Source organism: Suncus etruscus, chromosome 7 (genome assembly GCF_024139225.1).
Source record: "Suncus etruscus isolate mSunEtr1 chromosome 7, mSunEtr1.pri.cur, whole genome shotgun sequence".
In the NCBI taxonomy this organism is placed as follows: domain Eukaryota; kingdom Metazoa; phylum Chordata; class Mammalia; order Eulipotyphla; family Soricidae; genus Suncus; species Suncus etruscus.
The window spans coordinates 30,941,812-30,969,762 of record NC_064854.1 but is presented as its reverse complement, the minus strand read 5'-3'; the positions used below and the strand labels follow the sequence as shown (position 1 = coordinate 30,969,762).

The window sequence follows — 27,951 nt, the reverse complement described above, 5'->3', positions numbered from 1 at the left end:
GAACATTGCTATCCAGTGAGAACCCCCTTATAACTCCTCCTTAGGTGCTTTGGCCATGATCTCAGGTCTTCCTTCTGAGCACAGAACTAGGAAGTGGGTTATTGATGTGTATGTAAACATTTTATGCCCCTACCCTGATCGGTGATTGTGCCCTACCCTAGGGTGTGACCTGGCATTATGCCCCCACCTGATTCTGCTTCCAGGGTCAGTAACATAATAATCCCATAAAATGTTTACTTACACAACAGGTTACCTGGCACAATTTTTAGTGGAAGAAAATGACCACATCTGCAGTTAAATAAAAGGAGTAGCACCACGTTCCTAGTACCGCCATACTACACAGTGACAACTCTCTGTTAGCCTCCTCCCCTTAAAGCTGGAGATTGGACATTCTCTGCTTTATGAGGTCATCCAAATGGTTCTTGTATGTAAATGACGGGCGTAATTGTGGGACCAATCAGATAGCTCATGATATTCCATGAGATTCATTCTGGGCCTTGATTATCTGGTCCTTTCCATGAGGGTCTGGGTCTTGATTATCTGGAACCCCACTCGAGCATCCTCCACCCTGTAGATGACCCCATTCAGTTGTCCCCAATCTCCCCAGAGGTCTCCACTCGGGTATGAGGTCAACCTGGAGAATAGCCCCTAACCCCAAGCAGGAGCCCTGAGCTGGCTCCAGTGCCACCTCCCAGAATGAAATGATGAGAGTGATGAGGCATATCAAAGAATGAGGAGAGATGAGGAGTGAGGAGAGATCCAAGGAGTAATCAGGAATCATAAGAAATATTGAAGGATGATTAGAAATGATAAAGATAGTAAAGAATATTGAAGAACAATGAGTGATGAACATTATTGATGAATCACTTAGAGGCTGTGAAGCTTTGTATCATTCCTTCAAGTCTGAATGATAATCTCTAGGGATAGAATAATCCTGGTAATTTTTGTTCAACTCACTGAGTTAAAATATTTTTTCTGTCTCCATAAAAAAATATTGACCCTTTTCCATGGAAGAGAATATAGCTCTACTTGACTGCTTTCAAACTGGAGTATAAACTGTTTCCATTTTTTGTATTAAGTAATTCCAATTGGTACTAAATATTCAAAGTTAAAGCCACCTACAACACAAGGGAATTAATAAATGCTAGTGGAATCTATACAACTTATATTTGACGATATTATAATAATTAGAAAACAAATATTTAAATTACATACTGATCATCTCAGTATGAGGCACAGAGTTTTGGGAACTAACAAGAATATTTAAGGAAAATATTTCAGAACATTTTAAATCTCTAACCAAACAGGTAAGCAAATAAGTGAGAAAATGTACTGTATTTTGGGGAGCAGAAGAGAAAGAACCGCAGATCAGGCCTTGCATTTAGTGAACCCAAGTTCAATCCCTAACATTCCAAGCACCACCAGGAATTATTCCTGATTAACCAGAAGTTACACTTGCACCACCGATATGCCCCCCAAAAAAACAAAAACAACAAGTATTAATCCTATATTCTTAAAAGCATCAATAACTCAATATATTTAAAGAAACCTTTGTTAAAATTCCAATGAGGGCCCGAGAGATAGTACAGGAAGTAAAGTTTTTGCCTTAACATGGAGCACATATATTTAATACCCAGGAACACATATGATCCCGAGCACAGAGCTAGGAAAAAGCCCTGTTCATAGTCAAAAAAACAAAACATCTTGATAAAACTTCTAGATCCCAAACACCATGAAGAAAAGTTGAGAATTGAAAGAAAAGAAGGGTCAGTTGGGCCACTGGACCAATCAAAGTCCAGACAAGATCCCTATGTTCAGGACCTGCATCCCACACATTACCACCATACCTCCAAAGAAAGGATGAGAGAAAAGCTAAAGGAGATAAAGCCAGGATGAAAGATGAGGATGCAGAGAAAATCGGCAGCATTATCAACTAAGCCTGCTCCTCCAAAGCTAGAGACCTTGCCAAAAATGACCCCTGATGACAAAGGAGGAAAGGTGCCCAGAGGGGAGACAGAAGCAGAGGCTGGCAAGGATGGAAAAAACTTCAAAAAATAGAAGCTCCAAAAAATGGCACCGAGAGGTACAGGAGGTACTGGGCACACCAGGACAATGTGTACATTTTTCGTTTATTTTTGTTGTGTTTTTTTTGTTTGTTTGTTTGTTTTGTTTTTGTTTTTGAGCCACACCCGGCTTTGCTCAGGGGTTATTCCTGGCTGTCTGCTCAGAAATAGCTCCTGGCAGGCACGGGAGCCATATGGACACTGGGATTCGAACCAACCATCTTAGGTCCTGGATCGGCTTCTTGCAAGGCAAACGCCACTGTGCTATCTCTCCATGCCCTGTATGCATTTTTCATACTGTGCAATTCTGTGAGCGCAGCTAGAAATATTATCAAATTTTTATAAAAATGCAGAATTTATCTTTTAAGAATTATGTTAGCGCATGGAATACTTTGTTGTAGTTTTGGGAAAAGGTCTAAACCACTAACAAAAGTCTCCATAGCTAGGGAAAAAAACATTACCCTACTAGTTTCTAGAGATTTCTTTTTGGTTCTCAGGAGAGATTGCTTTACCTTTATGCATGAACACCATGTGGTATGGACAAAATCACTTTATTCCTAAGCCTTCTCTCCCTCACCATCCTTAGAATAAAATTAATTCCTTTAAACGCAGAGACCCTGTTAAGCCTGGACTCCCAAAAAGTGCTACCAGTATGTCAGGCAATCTAGATTTTTCAGTGACCCCATTGAGTGGGGACCCTCAAAGAACAACGGATTCTTTTTGAGATTGTGAATCTTCAGACTCATCATTTTACCATTCTTCTTTTCATATCCTGAAATCCAGGCGGGTTTGTGAGTTGCTGATATGCAACAGCTGAATGTGAAATGAGAACCTTCACTCAAAAATATCTGTTGACAGCAGCAAATAAAGCCTTCACTGTGCTTAAAAAAGATAGGATTCAGTTTGTTTTTGCTATTAATTTGTATGAATTCTTTTTTTTATTGCAAAGCAAAACACAAAGTTACAAAAGGTTTTATTTACCAGTAGATATATTTCACTCAAATAAATCCTCTTAAACATAAGAATTCTGCCTAAGCCTAGGAATCAATTTATTAAGACTGTAACATGCTGATCAGAAATAGTTAATCAGGGACAGATTCTTTGTTTACAATTGTTGATAGTCTGAGCATATCCCCTACATTCAGGGGAAGGAAGTATTATGGATGAGAAATATACAGAAAAAAGTTTATTAGTGAATAATGCAAAATATAAAGGAAGATATTAGAACTTTTCCTAAGTCAATTTCTCATACATGTCATACTCTTCTGTTGGCTGATTAGTTCTTTTTAGATGCAGAAATGTTACTGTTCCTTAGACATTTTTGCTTCAAAACATAGGGATTCTCCAGTGTGACCTCTGGAATTGAGTCTGAAGCCTCTCTGAAACTCTCTGCAATCCTGAGGTATCTCTCCAATTTGTCTTCTCGAGTGTGATGAGAAGGAACATTTCACTCCCCTCAAACATCGGGTTTCTTTCTGTGTGAATCCTTGTGTGTGATGATACCTGACCTATCTGTGAAGTCTCGCCCAAATTCCCCACAAACATGGGGCTTTTCTCCTCTGTGTCCTCTGGTGTTGGATGAGATCTGACGTATATCTGATATATTGCCCGCACTCCCGACAAACATGGGGCTTCTCTCCTGTGTGTATCCTTTGGTGTGTGATAAGATATGACCTGGGACTAAAGCCTCACCCACGTTACCCACAAACATGGGGCTTCTCTTCTGTATGTGTCCTCTGGTGTTTCATGAGATTTGACCTATGACTGAAGCCTCGCCCACACTCCCCACAAACATGGGGCTTACCTCCTGTGTGTATCCTTTGGTGTGTGATAAGATGTGACCTCTGACTAAAGCCTAGCCCACATTCCATACAAACATTGGGCTTCTCTACTGTATGTGTCCTCTGGTGTTTGATGAGACTTGACCTATATCTGAAGCCTCGCCCACACTCCCCACAAACATGGGGCTTCTCTCCTGTGTGTATCCTTTGGTGTATGATGAGATGTGACCTAAAACTGAAGCCTCACCCACATTCCAAATTTGTATAAATTCTTTACACATTTTACAGTTGACCTCTTTGTCATATATATACATATTGAAATTTAAAGAATCTAGTATGACTTACAAATATTTTCTATCATTCACACAGTTATCTTTTCATTGTAACTCATGACTTGTTACACTATGGCAGCTTTCTATTTGATGTAGTTGCACTTGCTAGATTTTTGTTGCCTTTAATGCCACCTCTCAAAATTCAACTTGAGACCTATACCAAGGAGCTCACTGTTAATTAGAAATTGTTTATTACCTATTGTATATTGCATTTATGTGGATATCTCCCCACCCACACCGTTTATTTTGAATAACTCTTCCCTAATGGTTGCTTTGGTTTCCTCCAGGGTCATATGGTTGTGGATTGAACGCAAGGCTTTTGCCTACTGAATATTTACTCCAGATTTGTGCTTTCTCTCTGGTCCTGGCATCCCTCTTTTTTCTAAGACTCATGGTCAACATTGCAGGGTAGCCATGAAGGTGTTCCCTGTGTTCTTCTATGACAGTGCAGAGCTCAGGGCTATCTTGTGCTGGGAGTCATTTGGTGGGTGGTGGTGGTCACACCCAGAAGTACTCAGGGATTCCTCCTGGCTATGAGTTAAGAGTGTACTCCTGGCGATGCTCAGGAGTCCAAAACCCGGTCCAGAGAGGCCACATGCAAGGCAAGTACCTTACCTGCTGTACTATATCCCTCTAGCCCAGTGTGTTGGGAGCCCCCATGTTTTATTTTGTTTGTGTGTTTTTGGTTCACACCTGTGGCAGGTACTCACAGGTTACTCCTGACACTGTACTCAGAAATCGCTCATATGGGGGAAATATGGAATGCCAGGATTTGAACCAATGTCTGTCCTAAATTGGTGACATGAAAGGCAAATGCCCTACCGCTGTGCTATCTCTCTGGCCCAGGAACCCATTTTTAATATCAATGTCTGTACTAGTTCATTATAACTATAATAAGCCACCTCAAAGTCAGTGACTTTAAACATGTAAAAAACTTTAAAACATCTCAAATTATTAATATTTTGATGTAAAATTAAATGTAAACATTTATATGTTTTAGGAATATAATGTTCATCACCAAAGTGGCAACATCTCTCCATCCCAGTCCATAATACTCTGCTCTTCCACTTCATTTCTATCGCGTTAGTTTTTATTTGATTTTTGGAACCACAGCAGACAAGTCCTAGGAATATCTATTGGCTCTATACTCAGGAATTCTTTCTGGTGAGGCCTGGGGAGCTGTATAGAATGCAAGAGATTGAACCCACATTAGCTGAATGTAATGAAAGCACCTTACCTGCTGTACTACCCGACTCCTCCCACCCCTTTGGAGATCTATGCTCAGTGATTAAGGGTTTGTTTGCATTGAATATTGTCACTTGCATTGTTTCTTTTTCTTTATTTTCTTTATTTAATTGTTGGTTTGGGGAACAGCCAGTCGTGCTCAGGTCTTACTCCTGGCAGAGTTTGGGCAACCATTTGAATTTTGGGGGATAGAACTGGGTCAGTAATGTTGAAGTTAAGAATCCCGCCCACCATACTTTTGCTCTGGCTCACAGAGCAACATGACTGAAGTCATATCTTTTTTCCCTTCTGACTTTTTCCCTTTACTATGACAACCTCTGGTTCTTAAAGTAGGGAAAAAATCCTAGATTTCATCTTTTCTTATAGCTAAGTAGTATTCCATTTTAAGTAAATATACCATCCCTTCTTTATCCACCTGCTGTGTTAGGCACTTGTGTTGTTTCCTGATGTTGGCTATGACAAATAGCATTGCAGAGATATTACATATGCATATATCCTTTTCAGTTACCTGGGATCTGGACCCAACCTCCATGCTTCAGGAATATGAGGTGCTAGGGATTGAACCTGGCTGGGCCTTACACAGTCAAAAAGCATCACCTCTTTCCCTTTAAAATATTTTCGTGGTTACTTTAACTTGTTTTATGGATGTAGAATGGAAAGTTATTAAAATAAGAGGATAAACTTTCATGCATATGTGGTGTGGTAGAGATAATGACAATAAATGCTATTTTTGTGACTCCTGGTAGTTTAAACTTCTTCTGGATTTTCTTTGATTTCGATCACACCCAGCAATGCTCAGAGCTGACTTGTGAGTCAGAGATCACTCCTAACAGAGCATGAGGGTCCAGAAGGGGTATAAGAAATTGAATCCCTGTCAGCTGCATGCAAGGTAAGGGACTTATTTATACCATATCTTTGTTCTTAATTTTCTGAATTATTCCGAGCTCCAAATTCTAAGACTTGATTCTAGTCAGTTTATGTTTTAGAACTGAATATATTTCAAAATTGGATTGTGGTTTTGACTATTCTCATTTTTCTTTTTCTGAACAAACTATTTTTTATTTATGTAGATTGATGATCTTACTGTAAAACTGGGACGTGCAGCTTCAAAATGTTAACATCTGGATGCACAAAATCAGCAGAATTTATTGTCTATGAAAGAGATGAAAAAGAAATATGTAGAGCTACAAATGAATAAAAAGCAGTTGAACAAGAAGTAGTCAGCCTCAAAAGTGATATAGAACTCAATATGGCAGAACTCGATGAAGTAGAACAGTATAAACAAGAGATGGAAGAAAGAGCAAGACAGGATATAGTAGAAAAATTAAAAGAAATCAATCTATTTTTACAGGTACATTTATTGATCTGTAATTGTTTTAATTCATTTCACTGCCAATTGCATTCCTCTACTCTTCCATTAGTTTTGTGGATTTCTGGAAGGAAGATAGCGTGTTTCTGAAATACTTCAGTTTTCATTATTACACTCACTTGAAACTTTAACATGGTTCTCACTAGAGAATCATTTCATATTTAAGTTCAATACTATAAAACAAACTCTTAGGAGGAAAAGGGAAACATGGGATTTAAATCTCATACTTGATAATCAAGTACTTTACTTGGTTAAAGTTAGAGTTTTCTATTTAAATCACTTTTAACTAATCCTATTTGAATTATTAGGTTATAAGAGTACTAACACTAGGCTGATCCAACTTTATTTTTATAATTCAGATGGCTTTGGTGACAACTTAAATTTTAGACTTTTTGTTACACTTTGATTGATTGGCTTTTGGGCCACACCCAGCAACATTCAGGGATTACTCCTGGCCCTGCACTCAGAAATAGCACCTGCCAGGTTGGGGCATCTTATGGGATGCCAGGAATCAAAAGGCAGGGCCTGTTTGGCTGCATGCAAGGTTAATGCCCTACTGCTATGCTATATCTCTGGCCCCTTCAGCTTTTGTTGCCTTTAAAATTGCTCTGAGTTATTGATTCAAAACTAATAATTAATGTATTCCTTTAATTTGCTTTAGGAACAAGCAGCATGCCAAGAGAGCTTAGACCACTGAAGAGAGAATAATAATACTTCATTGAGAAGGGAAATGGGGGGCTGGGCGGTGGCGCTGGAGGTAAGGTGCCTGCCTTGCCTGCCCTAGCCTAGGACGGACCTCGGTTCAATCCCCTGGCGTCTCATATGGTCCCCCAGTTGCCAGGAGCAACTTCTGAGCGCATAGCCAGGAGTAACCCCTGAGCGACACCGGGTGTGGCCCAAAAACCAAAAAAAAAAAAAAAAAAAAAAAAGAAGGGAAATGGGACTCGGAATTAAAGAGCTGGAATCTGAACTGAAAATGAAAACTTCTCAGGAAGATGTGAATAAAACAAAATTAGAAAAATACAAACAACGAATTAAAAATTTGGAACATGAACTCGTCAGAATGACATCTTCTCAGGAGTATAATAAAATAGAATAGGAAAAATATAAGCAACTCTTCCTTGAAGAAATGAAAGTTAGAAAATCTTTGGCAACTAAGCTAGAAAAGTAAGTCAAAACATTATTTTATTAATTTTAATTTTTTTGGAGAGGCCACACCTGGTGACACTCAGGGGTTACTCCTGGGTATACACTCAGAAATTGCTCCTGGCTTGGTATACTATATGGGACGTCTGGGGGTTTAATAGCAGTCCGACTTAGGCTAGTGCCGGCAAGGCAGATCCTAATCGCTCTGTGCCACTGCTCCAACCCCATTATTAATTTAATTTTTGTTTTAATTAATGTATCTTTTCATTTAATTTTTATAGATTCAGGTCTATATGTGTAGAGAATGAAAGTAGACGATATTATTCATTTCTAAAAATGATACTGTAAATAAATTTACTTTAAAATGTTAGATGGGACCAGAGTGATGCCCAGTGTTATAGTTTATTTGCCTTGCATGTAGTCTTCCCATGTTCTATACTGGAATACCATAAGGATTTCTGAGCTCACAAGGAGTTGTTCTTGAGCTCAGAGCCAGGAGTCACCTCTTAGTGCTGTTGGGTGTGGCCCCTAAACGGAAACTTTATTTTTCTCCTGTGCTTTGATTGTTGTTGTTTTTATGTGCTTTAAAAGTTTTATCCCTAAACATTTGCTTATAGGTCAACTTGTGTTTAAACAAAACCTTTTGAATCTTTATAATTTTCACAGTGGTATTATTATTGCTTATTATAATTTCTCTATATAGAAATGTTAGCATGGTTATTCTGTGGAAGATTATAATTTGGGGGGTTAGAGTTGGGTTTTGAGCCACATCTGAGTAATTCTTGGCTTTTCAATCAGGAATCACTCGTAGTGGTTTTGGGGACCACATGTGATACTGGGGACAAAACCTAGGTCAGCTCTGATCAGGGCATGTGCCTGACATGCTGGACTATTGCGTTAGCCCTGAAAATTACAATTTAAACCCAAAAGGTGAGATACTTATACTCCCAGCACATTTTGCTATTTAATAAAAATGAACTTTTTGATGATCATCTTTAGTTTATCACTGATAAGATGAACAATTTTGTAAACAAAGCAAAACTTGATTCTGTCAGTCCCAATTCCCAGAGGATATAACCCCTGCCAAGGTTACAAGCCAGTATAAATAGAGAGGGGATGAGAAGGATCTAGTTTCTGATGATCTTTACGATGATTGTTTTCTAGTGTTCCTTCTTATCATTCCCTCATGTCCTTTTCTGATAAGTTACCTGGTATGGACAGGTAGTTTAGAGCAGTGTTAATAGAAACATAGGCTTGAGTAAAAGAAACCTAAAGTACGGTCCTTTACAAAATGGCTTTCCTCAAAAAAAAATGGCTTTCCTCCTTGTTCAGAACCCAGGGTCCTACATTTCCTCCTCCTCTTATGGGCCTGAGTCAAATCATTAACTCTCTTTTAAGTTCCTTATCCCCCTCCCTGCGTATGGGCACATATTTGGCCCTTAGTACAAGCATCTTAAGAGATTAATTACACAAGGACTTTTTTTTTTTTTTTGGTTTTTCGGGCCACACCCATTTGACACCCAGGGGTTACTCCTGGCTAAGCGCTCAGAAATCGCCCCTGGCTTGGGGGAAACATATGGGACGCTGGGGGATCGAACCTCTGTCCGTCCTTGGCTAGTGCTTGCAAAGCAGACACCTTACCTCTAGCACCACCTCGCTGGCCCCACACAAGGACTTATTAAGAGCATCACAAAAAAAACATAAACAGTAGCCTAGCCAGAGCAGTTATCAAGGGTGATAGAATGAAGCACTGCTCACACTGGCAGGCAGTCTTTTCCCTCATGCAAACTGGGCTTCATGTGCTGCAGCATGTCCAGGATGACCCCGGTCTGTCCCCATTGGTCCATACACATTCCAACTTGTTTTTAAGAACCTTGGGTCCAAACTCCTGTTCTGCAGGGCTATTTCTCTCAAGGAGTCCAGAGAGTGTTTCAGATGTATACACAAGCAACGATCTTTGGCAGCTTCTGGGTAATTCTGATCCTAGGCTTTCTTTTCATGCCTGCTTAATGGTGGGTTTACACTGGCACTGTAGGCATACTAAACTGCTGGCTCCCTCTTTATTTCTCTTATCTGATGCTTCAGTACTATAGAGTAACTCTGGGCAAATCTCTTCAAGTCCCTACTGATTTTTGAACCGACACAGCTCTGGTTAACAGCACTCCCAACTCTGCCTGAGATCTCTAGACTTAGCCTCCAGTTCTGTTTTCCTTTTTACTGCCAGGTGGCTTCCCTGACATATTGTTACAACTTGCAGTGAGAAAGGCCACCTCTCCCCACATTTGGGGGCTCTCTCTTCTAGACATGTAAAAAATGAGACTGATTTCAAGGCAACTTCCCTATCCCAGGACCCTCACTCATAAGGTGGTACCCAGTTGGTACCCACTTCTTCTCTTAACACTTACACCTCTGTAGAGGGAGATTTTGTGGAGCATAGTCAAAACCCCAATCGAATCACATAAATCAAAATTTAGGGAGGGATCCCTGTGATGACAGTTTGAGCCACAAACCCTACATCCAGTTTGGGTAAGAGTCTAAGATAGTACACAAGCAAATTGGGTGTCCATTCTTGCTGGTTGTCTTGCTGTCCCCACAGTCAGAAGGAGCAAGCATCCAGATGATCTGCATTCTGTCCTCGTCTTGGGAGTTGAGTGAGTCAGCAAATCTGCAAGGGGTTCCTTCTCATTTGGTCTGTGACTCTCCACCACAAAGAACAAGGTGGTCCCTGTCTCTTCTTCAATCCTTCAATCCTACAACTTAAATGGCTGCTGGGGTGAAGAGAACAATATAGGGCCCTATCATCCAGTTGCCTAGAGAGACAGGCTATGAGGGTTGTTGACTTTTATACACTGAATCAAACAGAAATGCATCCCAGAGGTGGTGCAAATTCTTTTACCCTTGACATTCTTCAAAGAAATGGACCAAACAGTTCTGAAATTCATTTGGAACAATAAACCCCAGGAGTAGATAGAGCAAGCCTTAAGAAAAAGATTATGGAAGGCATCACCTTCCCCAATTTTTTATTGCCCTAGCTCACTGTTAAGAATTCCTCTCTCCATAACGAGTCATCTCCACCCAGAGACGAAATTTTCTTGCCTGTAATGATTCAAACCAACATAATGCCATGAAGCATCAATAATACAGAAAATGCTCAGAGACAAAGCTATGTTTCTAAATGTGTAGAACACACAGTTCGACTATTATGCATATAATTTTAAATCACATTTGGAAAACTTTGATTTCCTATCATTTGTAAAGGTCCAGTTTTCTAAGTGCACTCTACATGAGATTCCAAATTCCTTATTTATAGAATTCTTTGTACAAAACTTTAATTTAGAGACATACTAATAACAGTCTTTTTTGACAATACAGTTTTTCTAACACAACCCCTGAACGCTTGTGCACATTGTGTATATATTTGATTGCCAGATCTGATACCACTCCTATCGCATTCTCTCCCAGAGGTTATTTCCCTCAATGATCATGGTGAAATATTCAGTGGATTGTGTATGTGTGTGTAAAAGTAAATATCTAAAAATTTAGTCCTTGAGGAACTTTTTAAAAAAATATAAACTGATTTTCTGAGCACGTTGTCAAATAGTATTCTCAGGGATTCTATACATGGTTTCAGTACAGAAGGCTGCAACTATTACATGTTAACATCTACTTAGATAATAACTTCCATACTTTGCATTACTTGTAGATTAGAAATCCTCATAGAAACATGTACCTTCAGGACCCACACAGTGTGTGTTACAGACATCTTTCAATACACTGACAGCATGAAAATACTTCTAAAGTGGCCATTCTACTTTGGCCACTTAAAAATTAGAGGTCACTTTAGGAATCATTTAAGGAACAAGGAAGCCTAAGTATTTGCTTTTTGCAGTCTTCACAGAGATAATGAGAGGCTTGCCGAGATCATCAGCACTAAACTTCTTGTGGAGAAATAGCAAAGCAGAACAGTGCTGAGTACCCTGACTGGCAGGCCAGTTCTGGAGCCTCCTTGTATGGGAAATCTCACTAACAGTGCAAAGCTACCCAGAAATCTGGCTCCAAGAGAAAACATCCTGTTTCCTTCTGCCAACCCATGGCCTTAAGATGGCAGCATGGAGATTTTCTTGTTCCAGGTTAGTTCTCATTGTCTTAGCCTTGGGCCTCAATTTTCAGATAGAAAACTTTTATATTAATTCATTACTGATTTAAACACTGTTTTTATTTTAAAGAAAACTTATTTTCAATTAGCTGGAATTCTCAATGTTAAATTTACTTATATACACTAAGCTAAAAGTAAAGAAAAGTGGTCAGAGATATAGAAAAGAGATGAAGGTACATGCTTCGCATTCTGCGGGCCATTTCCATCCTCAAAACTGCATGTGGTTCCTTGAGTACCATCAGCAGTGATCCCTGAGCTCAGAGTCAACTGGGGGTGGCCCCACCAGAAAACAAAAATAATTCTGGGTTGTGGAAAGAGCTTCAAGTGCTGGAAGAAAAGGCCAGTGTGATCCAAGAATACAAAGGTATATTGTTCTAGATATCTATTTCTAAAACAAAGAACACAAAGAGAGATAGCACATGGAGATGGTGTCTTCCTTGAACATGGCCAAGCCGGGTTCTATCCTGGCCAATCCGTGTTCTATCCTGGCATCTCCTATGGTTCCCAGAGCCTGAGGTGTTATTTCTGTGTGCAGAGCTAGGAGTAAGCCTTCAGCATTGTTGATTGTGGCCCCATACCAGAAACCAAAGACCAAAATCATAAAAAAAAGAATCAGAATCTGGAGACCCTGTGTGTATTATTAGACTCTGAGTTTGATGCCCAGTGCCACATGATCCCCAGGTACTGCTGGCATGTATTGCACAATATCACCAGGCCAAGTTAGCAGACCCTCACCCCTGGGATGAAGTGTCACTGGGAGTGGTTTATGCACATTCAGGGACTGCTCCAGAGACATATGGTGTCCCAACCCTAAAACAGAAAATCCGATTAAAAAAGAAAATTGAGGAGCAATGACTTGTCATGGTGTTGATGTTTCAGTTTTGGAGAAACAGTGTTATCTACCACCATAGTATTCTCATTTTTTCTCCATAGTCCTTCAGTTCTTTCTCTGTCTCCTTCCTCCCACTTTACCTTGCTAGGAAACTTCAGTTGTCAAAGGGTTACTGTCCATTATACTGTTCCTTATTTATTACTTATTTGTGTTTTGCTTCTGGGGCCATACCTAGAAAGCTCAGGGCTTACTCTTGGCAGTGCATTCACGGATCAGCTCAGGGATCACTCCTTGCAATGCTCAGGGAACCACATGGGATGCTGGGGATTGAACCCAGCTCAACTATGTATGAGGCAAAATCCCTATGTGTTTTACTGCTATTATTTCAGACCAAAGACCACATTTTAAATCATATTCATCATTACAACCATGATAAACATGTGCTTTATTTCAAATACAGCAAGACTTGGAAATAAATATCAATGGAGAACTGGAAGTAGGTATGTTGTTTAGATATTGATTTCTAAAATAAAATAAATTGTAAATGGCATCTCTTGTATTAGTTGGATGCTAGACAGCCATTAAAATAGTTAGCAAGGATATATGTAAAAGTGAAAAGATTCATAATATAGAATATTCTTATTCCTGCACATGTTCCATATCTTAAAAAATGTCTCAAAATGTCTGTGTATCTGTTAGTTTCTAGCTATTATTTACTTCTTCTATCACTGGATTGTCCTTCCATTGCATACTTATCAGCTTGTCTTTCTGATAAGGCCAAGTGAATCCTAAAAATCTACTCAAACAAAAAAAACCAAACTAGACTCATCTAGTAGTAGTATTTAAATTCTAATAGTTTATCACTTCAGAAGTGACACTTAAATTCCTGTCCTTAACTTTGTCTTTGGTATAATTTTCCCTCACTAAAATTTTTAAAATCTTTAGTATGTACTAAAAAATATCCAAATCAGGGGCATGAGTAATAGTACAGTGGGAAAAGCACTTGCCTTGCACCCAGCTTTCCCGGGCTCAGTCTTTGGCATGCCTTATGATCCTCTGAGCCCATTTGGAGTGACCAGGAACTACGAGCCAAGAATGAGCCCTAAGCACAGCTTAGTGTGGCATAAAAATACACATAGCCCAAATCAGTTTAATTTTTTCCAAAATACATAACCTTGTCTCATAACTTTCTCTACTCTGCCTCTTTGCTCCAGCATCTCACCAGAATTGACTATTGGTAATGCCACAGTGAATCTCTCTACTTCCAGCTCTTTGCCTATGCTATCCTGTTCTCTGGTGTATTCTTTTCTTGACTTTAGGGGATCAGCTTACATACCATATCCTCCCTAAAGCCGTAAAACTGACATAAATTTGGTAATTTTCTTTCATGTGATCCTTTGGTTTCTGTTTTGTGTAGATATACATTTTGGGGGGGGTAGGGTATTTGAGACTATACCTGGGTGTGCCTAGCACTTACTCCTGGCAGTACTTAGGGGACCATCTAGGGTGCTGGGGATCTAACCTGGGTTGATTATGTGTAAGATGTACTTTCCTTCTAGTCCATTACTGTTTAATATCTGTCTCGATAGATAGACACAGTATGGAATTGTCTACCTGTTTTTAAAATTTTATTGTGGATAATTGTTGAGTGCCACCTTAATATGATAATTCCAGTGTTTGTCAGGGGCCAATTACTTCTAGTATAAGACTGTATTTTGTACTATTGTAAGATATAGACATTGTTCTTAACATTGATCAAAGTACAATTTATTTGTGTGCTTTTTATGATTGTTTTGAGGCTACACCCAGTGATGCACAGGGGATACTCAAGAGACCTGGTGGGTCTCAGGGGATCATATAGAAAGGGATGTGGGAGATTGCATCCAAGTCCGTTGCATGCAAGGCAAACACCCTACCTGCTGTGCTATGTGTGCCTTTAGCCACTCTTTTATTTCAAACTAAGTTAGCTACAAAATATTTTAGGTAAAGAATATAATTCTTTCTCTTTTTAGCTGCTGCTCCATTAGAATCAGGATCCTATAGATCTCCTCCAGGATATATTGAAGCATCGAATCAAACTCAGGATCTACTTTGGAAAACATCACGAGAATATGTGGAGATTTTGAAAAAAAATTATCTGATTTAAACTATAAATTATAAATTTGTATTTTGGCCTGTTTACATAACATTAAAATTATTTCACATATAACATTTTGACCTATAAGGATCTTTAATGTCACCTATTATATACGATGTAAAATGTATACTATTTTAAAAACATGTATACTATTTCAACTATTCTTGGCATTTTCTTTACCTTTAAGCAGATATACTACCGTATTCAGTCCCTGACATCACAAAATACTAGAACTCCTGAGTTGAATGCATTTAAGCTTCCCAAGTTCAAGCTGTTTCAGCAACACCAAATAACCGGGTTCTTATTGATACTACAATAGTATTAATTTACAGCCTTTTTTACTTCTGGTATTCATCATTCTATATAGACCAAGATGAAGACAGTCATAATTTTAACAAACTACTACAATGGCAGTGGTCACCATTTAAATTCACTTTGTTAGAGTGTCATAAAATTCATAAAAATTTATTTTTGGTTTTCAGCCACATCCAATGACGCTCAGGGATTTCCTATCTATGTGCTCAGAAATTGCTCCTGGCTTTGGGGGACTGTATGGGGTGCCAGCGGATCGAAATATGGTTCATCCTAGGCTAACAAATTCTCCCTAGGACCTGGCCAGGTTCCTTTTCAAGATAAACCTGCATCCTTAGAACTTTGGGGTCTTTACTGAGGGGCTTATTGACATCCCAGATGCACCCCATATAGTAGGGTTCATGGAAGCTTACCACCTCAAAGATTCCAAATTCAGCAGGAATGCAAACAGCAAAGCACGAGTAGGAGAATTTATAGCATCTGGTACACAAGTTTTCCAATGTGTTGGGTCATAATATTGGGCCACTCATCTTGTTGAAGGTCTTGTGGTGGTCAACACCTCCTGTCATTAAAGGCATCTTATATACACTCAACAGGGATTGCAATCCCGGGAGGGTTTATGGGGAGTTAATCTTTAAAACAGCAAGGACAGGTTCTGCTTTTAACATCCATAGCAAAAGCACATAACAAAAATAGTTTGTCATACTCTCCCCCCCCCAAGCTTATCCTTCTTAGGCTTCACACTCCCCCCGTTTTTGGTTTATACTGAGGAATCTTCCTCAGGTACTGCTTGATATTGTTGACTTAATACTAACAGTTGCACAGTACTTATGCAGTCCTTGACATAGGCAATAACCTTATTCAGGGCCCAGGGGTTCAGGGAGCTAGGAGTAGAAAAGTACAGCTAGGAATGGAAAAGTACACTTTACTAGGGTTTGGGCTTGTCTTCATGGACTTTGGGGGAGAATCTTCATCCTTACAGGTGCAGGGCAGAGTGTAATGGCTAAGTGCTTTAACGTATTGAGCTGTCTCTGACCCCATTTAGGAATAGATTTGAATAGTTCTTACAGATGGAGCATAAATAAAGCCCAATACGATGACATTCTCTGTTTTAATTGTGCTGTTGCTTTTATGTCAGCATTCTAAGTGGTATACATATATACCTTTGCTACCTGCACTAGTTATGTCACCAGAGGAAAATCAATAAAGACTTGATGAATATGAAAATACCCACTTGCAGGTATGTGAAAAAAATTTGTGTTTGTTTTTGGGTCACACCCAGCAGCGCTCAGGGGTTACTCTTGGCTCTACACTGAGAGATCTTTCTTGGCATGCTCGGGGGACCATATGGGATGCCGAGATTTGAACCATCAATCTTCTGCATGCAAGGCATGCATTACCTCCATGCTATCTTTCCGACCCCGGTGAAATCTTTTTTTAAACTTACATTTTTGTTTTTATGATATTTTATGTCCCTAGTAATGTAACATAGCATAAGTAAAATTACGTTTAGGGTAAGTTTTTTAAAAGTTCATCAGGGAAGCCTGAGTGTTAGCCTTGCTGATAGGGTGTTGGCATTGCTGACCTGGGATGAACTCGGGTTTGATCCCTGGCATTGCATATGGTTCCCAGAGACTGCCAGGAGGGATTTCTGGTGCAGAGCCATGAGTAACCTCTAGCACTGCCAGGTGTGGGTTTTTTTTATCATGATTTTTTGAGGAGACAAAGCGATAATAGATCAGATAGGATGTTTGCTTTGATTGCAGTTAATTCTGATTAAACCTCTGGCATTCCATATATTTCCCTGAGCTCTGCCATGAGTGATACCTGAGCACAGAACCAGGAAAAATCTTGAGCACCAATGGGGTATGATTCACCCCAAAAAGATTTCTTTCGTTTTGTTTTCATTTTTGTTTTATTTTGTAGATCCTAGGTATGGAGACTAGGGTTTCACACAAACAAGTCAGATACTTTCTTAGTGAGCCCTATTCCTGATTCCCTAATTTCATTTTAAACCCATTTTAACTAGTTAAAACTTACACTGTTGGAGCAGAGCACTAGTACAGTGACGGGTGCTTGCCTTGTAAGAAACCCACTTGGCTTTGATCCAGTACTCTCCATATGGTCTGCTGAGTCCTTCCAGGAGTGACCCTGAGCACAGAGCAAGGAGTAGACCCTGAAGATATCCATAGCAAAACAAAATTTATTTTTCAGCATATTGTAAGAATATATATTCATTTTCAGATAAATACTATCTTTGAAATTGAAATAATTTTTTCTAAATATCATTACTTCTTCCAATTTTATAGTTCCATACATAATTGAGGTAGCATCAAACACTGACTCATATGATGAAGCAGTGAGGCCACTGTGTTGAATGTCTATGATAGTGTAGTTATTAGTGGTTCTAATTTTTCAGGTGTGAATTGCCATTCACAAAAGCTTTTTTTGCCAAGACAAAAGCTCCATTCTATCTTGTGATCACTATGTGAATAACTTTGTAGTCTCTAGATTTGGGGAGTATATTGGATCACAATTACTTGGTTGAATATCAATCTAGTCCCACATTCTATGATGGGGCCTTTGTTCTTTGGATATAAACAATATATATATATATATGGATGGGAGAAACAGAGCATCAGGTAAAGGTTTTTGCTTGCACAGGGCCAACTCAGGTATGATCTCTAGCACTTCTATATGATTCCCCAATGCCCTCCGGGAGAAATCCCTGAGTACCACTGGATGTGTACACACACACACACACACACACACACACACACACACACACACACACACACAAAACCAACCTCTCTTTCACTCTCTCTCTCTATATATATTTTTTCATATATATATTCAACAGTGCAGGAAATCAATGTTATTAAAATTCCCATGTCAGAAATGTAAAAAAATGTTTCTTACAATCTGTCTTCTGTTCATTTTACCAAAAGAACACAAAAACACTAATTTGAAGAAATAAAAGCACTTCTAGGTAGATTATAGCATTGTTTCTATTCATCAGGAACTGGGAAGTGACCGAAGTGTTCAGAGACTGACAGAGAATGCATATTTTATGAACTAATAATAACGTATAGTTGAAATTCTGTAATTTATAGCATCATAAATGAACCGATGCATAACATATTTAGAGAAATTACCCATACAGAGAAAGGCAAGCATGGTATGATTTCATATGTAGTATATGGAGAAAATAAACACATGACTTTAGCATATGTGAATTCTGTTATTTTTCCCCTTTAAACACCAAAAAGTTGTTCTTGATTGTGTTTCAGTCTTAAAATGAACAGTGAACATTTCCCATCACCAGTGTCCCAGTTTCCCTCCTGCCTTCTCCCGCTAGCTCTCCCTCTCCTCTTCTTCCCTTTCTTCCTCTCCATCTCTCTTTTCCGTTTTAAACACTGGGATTTGCATTATTGTTAATGAATGAGTACTATGCCTATCACTTTATCTCTGTTCAATTCCAGCATGATCAGTTCCAATTACCATTGTATCAGTGGTCTCTTCTCTACCCTTCCTGCACTGCTCCACTACTTGTGGCAAGCGTCCTAGCATGGACTGGTCCTCCTGATCCCCATCTCTATTGTGTCTTGAATCCTAAGTGAATTCTGATATGTTTTAGTCAAAATGTTTCTAAGTGGTTGGATGTTTAGCAAGGTGGTAACTGAAAGTCCTTTGCTATCTAGAAGTTTTATTATAAGGGTCCAAGTGAGATAAGGGTGGTTTCGTTGGTCACAGCTGACCCAATTTTTAATGACTGGTATTTGGTATCTCATGTGGTCTCCTGGGTGTTGGATTCCATCCCCTCTTGCCCTTCCCCTCTAAAAAAGAAAGCAAGACAGGACACTGTTGTCATTATGATTTTGTTTTATTTATTATTTGGGAATAATCTGGACATCTAGTAAATCTTGTTTTTGTTTCTTTTGGGGCCAATCCTGGCTCTGTACTCAGGAATTACTTCAGGCAGTGCTTATGGGACCATAAAGATGCCAGGGATCAAACCCAGGTCACCCTCATGTAAGATAAATACCTCATTTACTCCCTGTATGGTCCTGAACACCTAAGAAACAAATTTATTTATAGAACTCATTTAAAAGAATATAAAGACAATATATAGTTTTAAGGTGCTTTATTGATTAGTCTTTGTGCTTAAAAATATAACATTAAGGAATAGAGGCTAGAGAGAGCTCACAGTGGTAGGGTCTTTGCCTTGCATGCTGCCAACCCAGCATGGATCTGGGTTTGATTCCCAGCATCCCAGATGGTCCCCGAGCCTGTCTGGAGCGAATTCTGAGGGCAGAGTCAGGACTAACCCCTGAAACCGCTGAGAGCTGGCAGTTGTGGCCCAAAAACCAAAAAAAAGAAAAAAAGGAATATTTAGGAATAGAAAAGTAGTATACATTTAAGTGATTGCTTTGCATGTGATGGACTTCAGCTCAGTCTCTGACACTACATATGGACCACAAAGTACAACAACAATTCTATCAACAATACTCCCTGTCTCTCCCCTACCCCCTTCACTCACATTTAGAGAGACCAGAGCGAGAATACAGAGGTTAAGTCTCCTTGTCTTGTTTCCTACTTGACCCATGTTTGAATTCTTGGTACTACACATAAGTGTACTACAGTGTCTTTCACCTGTGTATTGCTAGGGGAAAGAAACTGAGCCCAGAGCCCTGAACACCCCTGGGTATGGTCGAAGACTATAAACACAAAAGAACTTGAAAAAGGTTTTAATTTTGTAGGCTCATTGGGAGACAGAGATGCCTAATAGCCTCCAGTGCTATACTGGTTAGTACTTGGAAGGCCATGTCTTTCCAAGGATTGAACTTGGATTGAGTTCATCATGTACCAAATCTATTGCACTATCTCCTGGCCCTGAAAATCATACTTTTAAAATGCTTTCAAGGGGTTGGAGTGATAATATAGGCATAGGGTATTTGCTTTGCATGCAGACAACAGGGTGTGATTTCCCAGGAGTACCACCAGCAGTGAATTTTCAGTGGAGAGCCAACAGTAACCCTAAACATTGCTTGCTGTGGCCCCAAAATAAAAAAACAAAAAGCTTTAAAAATAATGTTTGAGGGGCCGGAGACATAGCACAGTGGTAAGGTCTTTGCCTTAGACACAGAGGGACGGTGGTTCGAATCCCTTCATCCCATATGGTTCCCCAAGCCTGCCAGGGGCGATTTCTGAGCATAGAGCCAGGAGTAGGCCCTTAGCGCTGCCGGGTGTGATCCAAAAATCAAACAAAAAAATATAATGTTTGAAACTTTTTTTTTTGGCTTTTGGTTTTTGGCCACACCCGGTGTTTCTCAGGGGTTACTCCTGGCTGTCTGATCAGAAATAGCTCCTGGCAGGCACGGGGGACCATATGGGACACTGGGATTCGAACCAACCACCTATGATCCTGGATATACTGCTTGCAAGGCAAACGCTGCTGTGCTATCTCTCCGGGTCCTGAAACTTATTTTATATTTGATAACTATAGAGATACTTCTGCTTTTATCTTTTATAAATAGAAACTTAATGTCCTGTGTTTTCAAGGGTAGAGGTCTTTTTCCATTATAATTTTTTTCCTTGCATAATTTTTTTTGCTTTGTATTTACCTGTTTTTCTATTTTAAGTCTCATACAAAAGAGCAAAGCATATCTTGAAGACCCATGCCAAAGAACACAAGAATCTAGCTGAAGCTTTATTGACCTATGAGACTTTGGATGCCAAAGAAATTCAAATAGTTCTTGAGGGGAAGAAATTGGAAGTGAGATGATAATCTCTTGTGAAGGATGTATTGCTAGTTTTATTGCAAGAACTTAAGTAGCATTGCAGTATTCTTCTTTTGCAATTCTTTCCCCCCCTATTTTTGAGCTTTTTCATGCAAGTGTATACATTTTCAATCTTTTATCACATTTATCTAATTTTGGTTATTGTTATAACACCTATTGAAAATTAGTAGCCCATAGCAAATACTTTAGCAAGAATAAGAGCTATCAGGATTGAAAACATCATGTCTGAGAAATGTCCATCAGTTATTAAGTTGAAAATCAGTAAAGACTTTGTGGTTGGGTACTCTATTAGTTGTGAATAAAAACTGTGCCCTTAGTTTCTGAGATTTCTTTTTTTTTTTTTAATGTAATTTTTATTTTGATCATAGTGGCTTACATATTGTTGACAATAATATTTTAGGTATATATTTACATAAAATCCGGGGGGATTCCCATCCCTAAATTGTCCTCCCTACACCTCCGTTTTTGTCCTACCTCCCTTTTCCTCTTCCCTCTCCCCCAGGGCGTCTAGAATATGTGGTCCCCTCTGTATCTAACCTACTACTTAGTAGTCTTGCATCAGTTTGGTCTTGATGTCTCCCTGATTTCCCCCTCTAAGTGGGGGCAGGGCTAGCTAGTTCAAGTTGCGTGGTTTTGCCTGAAAAGGTGAAAATATATAAACTGGGGGTAAAAGTCTAATACCCCGAAGATGGGCAGAATCCTTCTAGAGGTTCTCATCATCGATTTGGGAAATGAGTGAGAGAAAGAATGTGAAACACTCCACCAGTACCAAAAAAAGTGTCAAATATCCAGTGAGGACTCCAGCTATATCGATAAGCACCACTAAAGACAGATAAACAAAATAAAACAAAACAAACAAAAACCAAAAACAACAAAAAACAAAAAAACAAAAAAAAAAAAACACGCCTTGGTCTTGAAATAAGAAACCTGACGTAGCCCCTCTCGAAAGAAAAGGAAGAGAGAAAAGAAGAAAAGTAAATAAATAAATAAATAAATAAATAAATAAGGATATCTGGGGACAACGATTTCAATAATCACATCCAAACAGAGAAATCGACCAAAATAGCTAGGTAAATAAAAATAATAATAACAATAATAAATGAAGGTAATATATATATACATATACATATACATATATATATAAATGTCCAAGGTTTTGTGTTTTTTTCTTTTTTTTTTTTTCCCTTCTGCCCTGGCACAGTAAATATTGGGGTCATTCGAAAAGGAATTCACTTGCCCTATGCGATATGGGGTTTCTCCGTCCTTGGAGTATACTGTCATGGGATCAACTCTAGTCTTTGTTCAGGATCCTTACTCTCCCGGTGGTGGGTTTTTTTATTTATTTATTTTTTTTTTTTGGTGTGTGGAAGACTTCTGCTCTGTCCAGGGTGATGCAATCAGAGCTCTGTGTTTAGAGGTCTCAGTATCCGTACAGATCCTGAGATGGGACTTATGGTGAAGTCAGTCTTTGTGACTCTAGAGGTTCTGTTACCTCAGTGCCATTTTAATCCGTCTTCTGTGGTTGGTGATCTTAGTCTTTGCCCTGAACCTAGGATGGCATCTAGGATAGCGTCTTTCTTTGTGCTTCCAGAAGCCCCTTTCCGTTACAATTGTCTCTGTCAGACCTTTGGGACTGAGGATCATGCTTATTGTGCAGGTCTTAGTTCAAACCCTAGACTAGGGCTTTTTTATTGGACCCAAGATGTATACAGTCTGGTCGTGGTTCTTGTATCCAGTTATCTGTAAAACACAATCTTGGCTTTTGGACCTACCAAAGGGTGCCACGTCTTCTGGTTTTGTCTTGTCGTTGGCTGGTGAGGTAGGCTAAACTGCTCTGAGGTCAAGTTGTTCACATTTTCCTCATTGTCGGGATATCGTGTTTAGGCTGGCCCTTGTTGTTGACCCTGCAGTACTAATGCTGTCCCAGATGGAGTTTGTTTCTTGCAGCTGTTGTGAAGAGCTGTGCCGTTTCTATGTCTGGGATCCAGGGTTCAAGGTTGGTTGAGTGGTGTCTAATCACCTGAGGTCTAAGTTGATTCCACATGACATATTTTCAAGGTAGGAGATAACCTTGTATTGTAAACAACTATGAGTTCCTATCTTTAGTAGATAAGCTCTCTTTTTTTTTTTTATATGTAAGATTTCCCCTTTATTTAGTGTGCCTTTGCAGAGGGAAGTGGTGCTCCATTATACTGTCGGTGTATTTGGATTGGACAGAGTGGGTAACAAAAATAGGTCGCATACCCAAATACGATTTAAAAAAAAAAAAAAAGAAATAAAAGTGTATGTGCCCACAAATATATATGTAGGGCAAACATTAAAAAAAAAAAAAAAGAGAGAGAGATAAAATGAGTTAGCGAAATTTTTAAAGGACCAAAGTGGTGCAAGAGACTACTTTACATTTGGAGGAGAACATGTAAAGAGGTGGTGTATTACAGGTCTTATGCCTATGTTGAAAGTACAGTTTTTCCCGTTGTCTTTTGGATTTTTCTTGTGGTGTGTGGGTTCCCAGGCATCTTCCAATCACTCCCCCTGACCTTCTTCATATTGGTAAAAATTTGCGGCAGGGAATTCTTGGAGGAGTTCTTGCATTGGGGATACTATTGGACCTAAGTCCGGTTTCAGGAAACAGTCCACGTTAGGGGGAGATGGTAGGGAGGGCCTCGTAGCATGAGTCTTCAGGGAAGTTGGCTGTCTTTTCTTGCAGGAGATGAGGTGTGGGATTGGCTGGGTGTCCCCTCGCCTGGTTGCTGGGTACTGGTTCATTGGGTAGGAGGTCGATCTTGATGCCTAAGAGATTAGGGACTGAGGGTGGAGAGTTTTAATATGGTGGGAGATCTGGATGGGATTGAGGGGTGATGGGATAGTTGGATTTCCGGGGGGGGGGAAGGGGAAGGTATAAGGGAGGGGTATGAAGGAAGAGAAAAGAGAAAATACCGTAGAAAGGGAGAAGAGAAAGGGGAAAAAGTAAAGAGAAGAATAGAAGAGAAAAAAAAGAAAAAAAAGAAAAAAGTAGCGAGAAGAAAGGAGAGAGTAGCAAGGGAATGCTGGTTTGGTTGAATGTGTTCGATGACTAGAGCCTGTAGTTTAGGTCTGTACGTCGTCACACGTACTGCTTTGGTGGTCTGACTGGTCCCGTGCTTCAATTCCTAAAAGAAGGTTTAACCTAGAAATAAAGTCTATGTTAAAGAGTTTTCTCGTGGCCATCTCGTCTTGCAAACAAGGTATGGTATCTCGTGTGGTATCCCGAGTTGCCATCTTAGTTTGTCCGCCCTTTGTATCTAAGGGTGCCTGTGGACAGAAAAGCTGAGAGGTTATTTAAAATGTAGCAAGATAAAGGAATTAAAACGTAGTGTTATGGTATATTGCCATTGCAGTCCGTGATTTCCTGTGGTGTTCTATACTTGTGTTCCTGTTTACGATCTCTAAGGGATTATTGTGAGCTTTTGTTGTGGGGGTCTGATTACGTACCTGTTCTCTCTATGTTGCTGTTTCTGTTGTTGCTGTTTTCTTTGTGGTATAATGAGCCGTCAAGAGTTTGCGTTGTTCCTTTTTCATGTATTTTGGACACTGCTCCCACGTATATGTTGACTATTACAGTGTTCAGAGTTTCTACCCTGTTAAACCCTGTTGTATGATTGTTAGGTATTAGTTGTGTGTAAAATATATGTTCTAGGTGTTTCAGAATAGTGCTACCATTCTGTGTTTTTCTTTTGTCTTCTGACTTACTTCGTTTAACATAACATGATCTAGGTCCATCCATGTTGCTGCAAAGTCTGTGATTGTATCATTTCTAACTGCCATGTAATATTCCATTGTGTATATGTACCACATCTTAATGATCCATTCATCCGTTGTTGGACATCTAGGTTGGTTCCAAGATTTGGCTATTATACTGAGTGCTGCAATAAATAGTGGGGTGCATACGTATTTTGGAATGAATGTCCTTCCATCTTGTGGATATATGCCTAGGAGAGCAATTGCTGGGTCAAATGGCAGCTCAATTCTGAGTTCTTTGAGCACTCTCCAGACTTTCCTCCATAGGTGTTGGACTAGGGGGCATTCCCACCAGCAGTGGATGAGAGTTCCTTTCATACCGCATCCCCGCCAACAAAGGTTGTTTCCATTATTTTTGATGTGAGCCATCCTCACTGGTGTAAGGTGGTATCTCATTGTTGTCTTGATTTGGATCTCCCTGATGATGAGTGAAGGTGAGCATGTTTTCATGTGTTTGTTGGCCATCCTTCTGTCTTCCTCAGAGAAGTGTCTATTCATTTCATCTCCCCATTTTTTTATGGCTTTATTTGGTTTTGGGGGGCTCAGCTTTCTGAGTGCTTTGTATGTTCTAGATATCAGCCCTTTATCTGATATGTCGAGTGAAAAGATTTTTTCCCATTCTGTTAACTGTCTTCTTGCATTAAGTAGGGTTTCTTTTGCCATGCAGAAGCTTTTAAGTTTAATGTAGTCCCATTTGTTTATATTTGATGCTAATGTTCTTGCCATTGGTGCTCCATTCTCAAAGACCTTTTTGATGTATAGGTCTTCGAGTGTTCTACCTATTTTATTCTCGATAAACTTTATAGATTCAGGTCTGATTTCAAGGTCTTTGATCCATTTTGAGTTAACTTTTGTATAAGGGGTGAGGTATGGGTCAATCTTCACTTTCGTACATGTGGTTTTCCAGTTGTACCAACACCATTTGTTGAATAGACTTCCTTTGTTCCATTTCAGGTTCTTACCTCTTTTATCAAATATTAGTTGGCTGTATATCTTGGGGTTTATGTCTGGGAATTCTGTTCTGACCCACTGGTCTGAAGTCCTGTCTCTGTTCCAGTACCATGCTGTTTTGACTACTATGGCTTTATAGTATAGTTTCAAGTTAGGTAAGGAGATGCCTCCCAGCTTTTTGTTTTTCAGTATGTTTTTGGCTATCCTGGGTCTTTTGTGGTTCCAGATAAATTTTATGATTGATTGTTCTATTTCTTTAAAGAATGGTGTCTGGATTTGGATAGGGATTGCATTAAATCTATATAGTAGTTTGGGTAGGATAGTCATTTTGACTATGTTAATTCTACCTATCCATGAGCTTGGGATGTTTTTCCAATTCTTTAGATCGTCTTCAATTTCTTTCTGAAGCATTTTGAAGTTTCCCTGGTATAGGTCTTTCACTTCCCTTGTAAGGTTGATTCCTAGGTACCTGATATTTTTTGATACTATTTTAAATGGTATTGTGTTTTTAATCTCTCTCTCCTCGATTTCGTTGTTTGTATATAGAAATGCTACTGTCTTTTGTGTATTGACTTTGTATCCAGCCACTTTGCTGTATTGGTTAATTGTTTCTAGGAGTTTTACTGTGGACTCTTTAGGATTTTCGATGTATATCATCATATCATCTGCAAATAGAGATAGCTTGTGTTCCTCTTTCCCAATTTGGATTCCTTTGATTCCCTTCTCTTGTCGGATTGCTATTGCTAGGACTTCTAGGGTTATATTGAATAAGAGTGGAGAGAGTGGACAGCCTTGTCTAGTTCCTGACCTTAATGGAAATGCTTCTAGTTTCTCGCCATTAAGTATAATGTTGGCTGTAGGCTTTTCATAGATAGCTGTGACTATCTTGAGGAAGGTTCCTTCTAACCCTATTTTGCTGAGTGTCGTTAACATGAAAGGGTGTTGGATCTTGTCAAATGCCTTCTCTGCATCGATTGATATGATCATGTGGTTTTTGTTTTTCTTGTTGTTGATGTGATGTATAATGTTGATTGATTTGCGTATGTTGAACCAACCTTGCATTCCTGGTATAAATCCCACTTGGTCATGATGTATGATCTTTTTGATGAAGTGCTGGATTCGGTTTGCTAATATTTTGTTGAGTATCTTTGCATCTATGTTCATTAGTGAGATTGGTCTGTAGTTTTCTTTCTTGGTGGTATCTTTGCCGTCATTGGGAATGAGTGTGATATTTGCCTCATAGAAGGAGTTAGGGAGGATTCCTGTTTTTTCTATGGCTTGGAAGAGCCTATGGAAAAGTGGTAGTAAATCTTCCCGGAATGTTTGGTAGAATTCACCTGTAAATCCATCTGGGCCTGGGCTTTTGTTCTTAGGGAGTTTTTTAATTACATCTTCAATTTCCTCTGAGGTGATTGGTCTGTTTAGGCTTTCTAGTTCTTCCTTTTCCAGTCTTGGAAGAGGGTGTTTGTCCAAGAATCTGTCAATTTCTTCTGGGTTCTCTATCTTAGCTGAGTATAGTTGTTCATAATATGATCTTATGATATGTTGTATTTCTTGAGGTTCTGTTGTAATCTCTCCCCTTTCATTTGTGATCCTACTGATTTGGGTATTTTCCCTCTTCTTTTTGGTGAGTTTTGCCAGTGGTTTGTCTATCTTGTTTATTTTTTCGAAAAACCAACTCCTGGTTTCATTGATTTTTTGTATTGTTTTTTTAGTTTCTATGTTGTTTATTTCTGCTCTGGTTTTTATTATTTCTTGCCTTCTGGTTGTGGTTGGATTTCTCTGTTGCTGTTGTTCCAATTCTTTGAGGTGATCTTTTAAACTGTTGGTTTTGTTATTTTCTTGTTTCTTGACATAGGCCTGTATCGCTATGAGTTTCCCCCTAATTACTGCTTTTGCTGTGTCCCATAAATTTTGACATGTTGTCTCTTCATTGTCATTTGTCTCAAGGAATCTTTTTATTTCTTCCTTGAGTTGTTCTTTGATCCAGCTGTTGTTGAGCAGCATGTTGTTTAATCTCCAGGTATTGGTTTTTCTCCATTTTTTCTT

The 27,951-nt window shown here is 39.2% G+C and overlaps 1 protein-coding gene and 1 pseudogene across 1 annotated transcript in view; one reads left to right on the top strand and one right to left on the bottom strand.

Annotated features, from left to right (window-relative positions):
* The window catches only part of LOC126014220 (ankyrin repeat domain-containing protein 26-like), a 263,129-nt gene that overhangs the window by 123,087 nt on the left and 112,091 nt on the right, over positions 1-27,951 (bottom strand). The window lies entirely within an intron of this gene.
* On the top strand, positions 7,728-15,070 carry LOC126014222 (ankyrin repeat domain-containing protein 26-like; annotated as a pseudogene).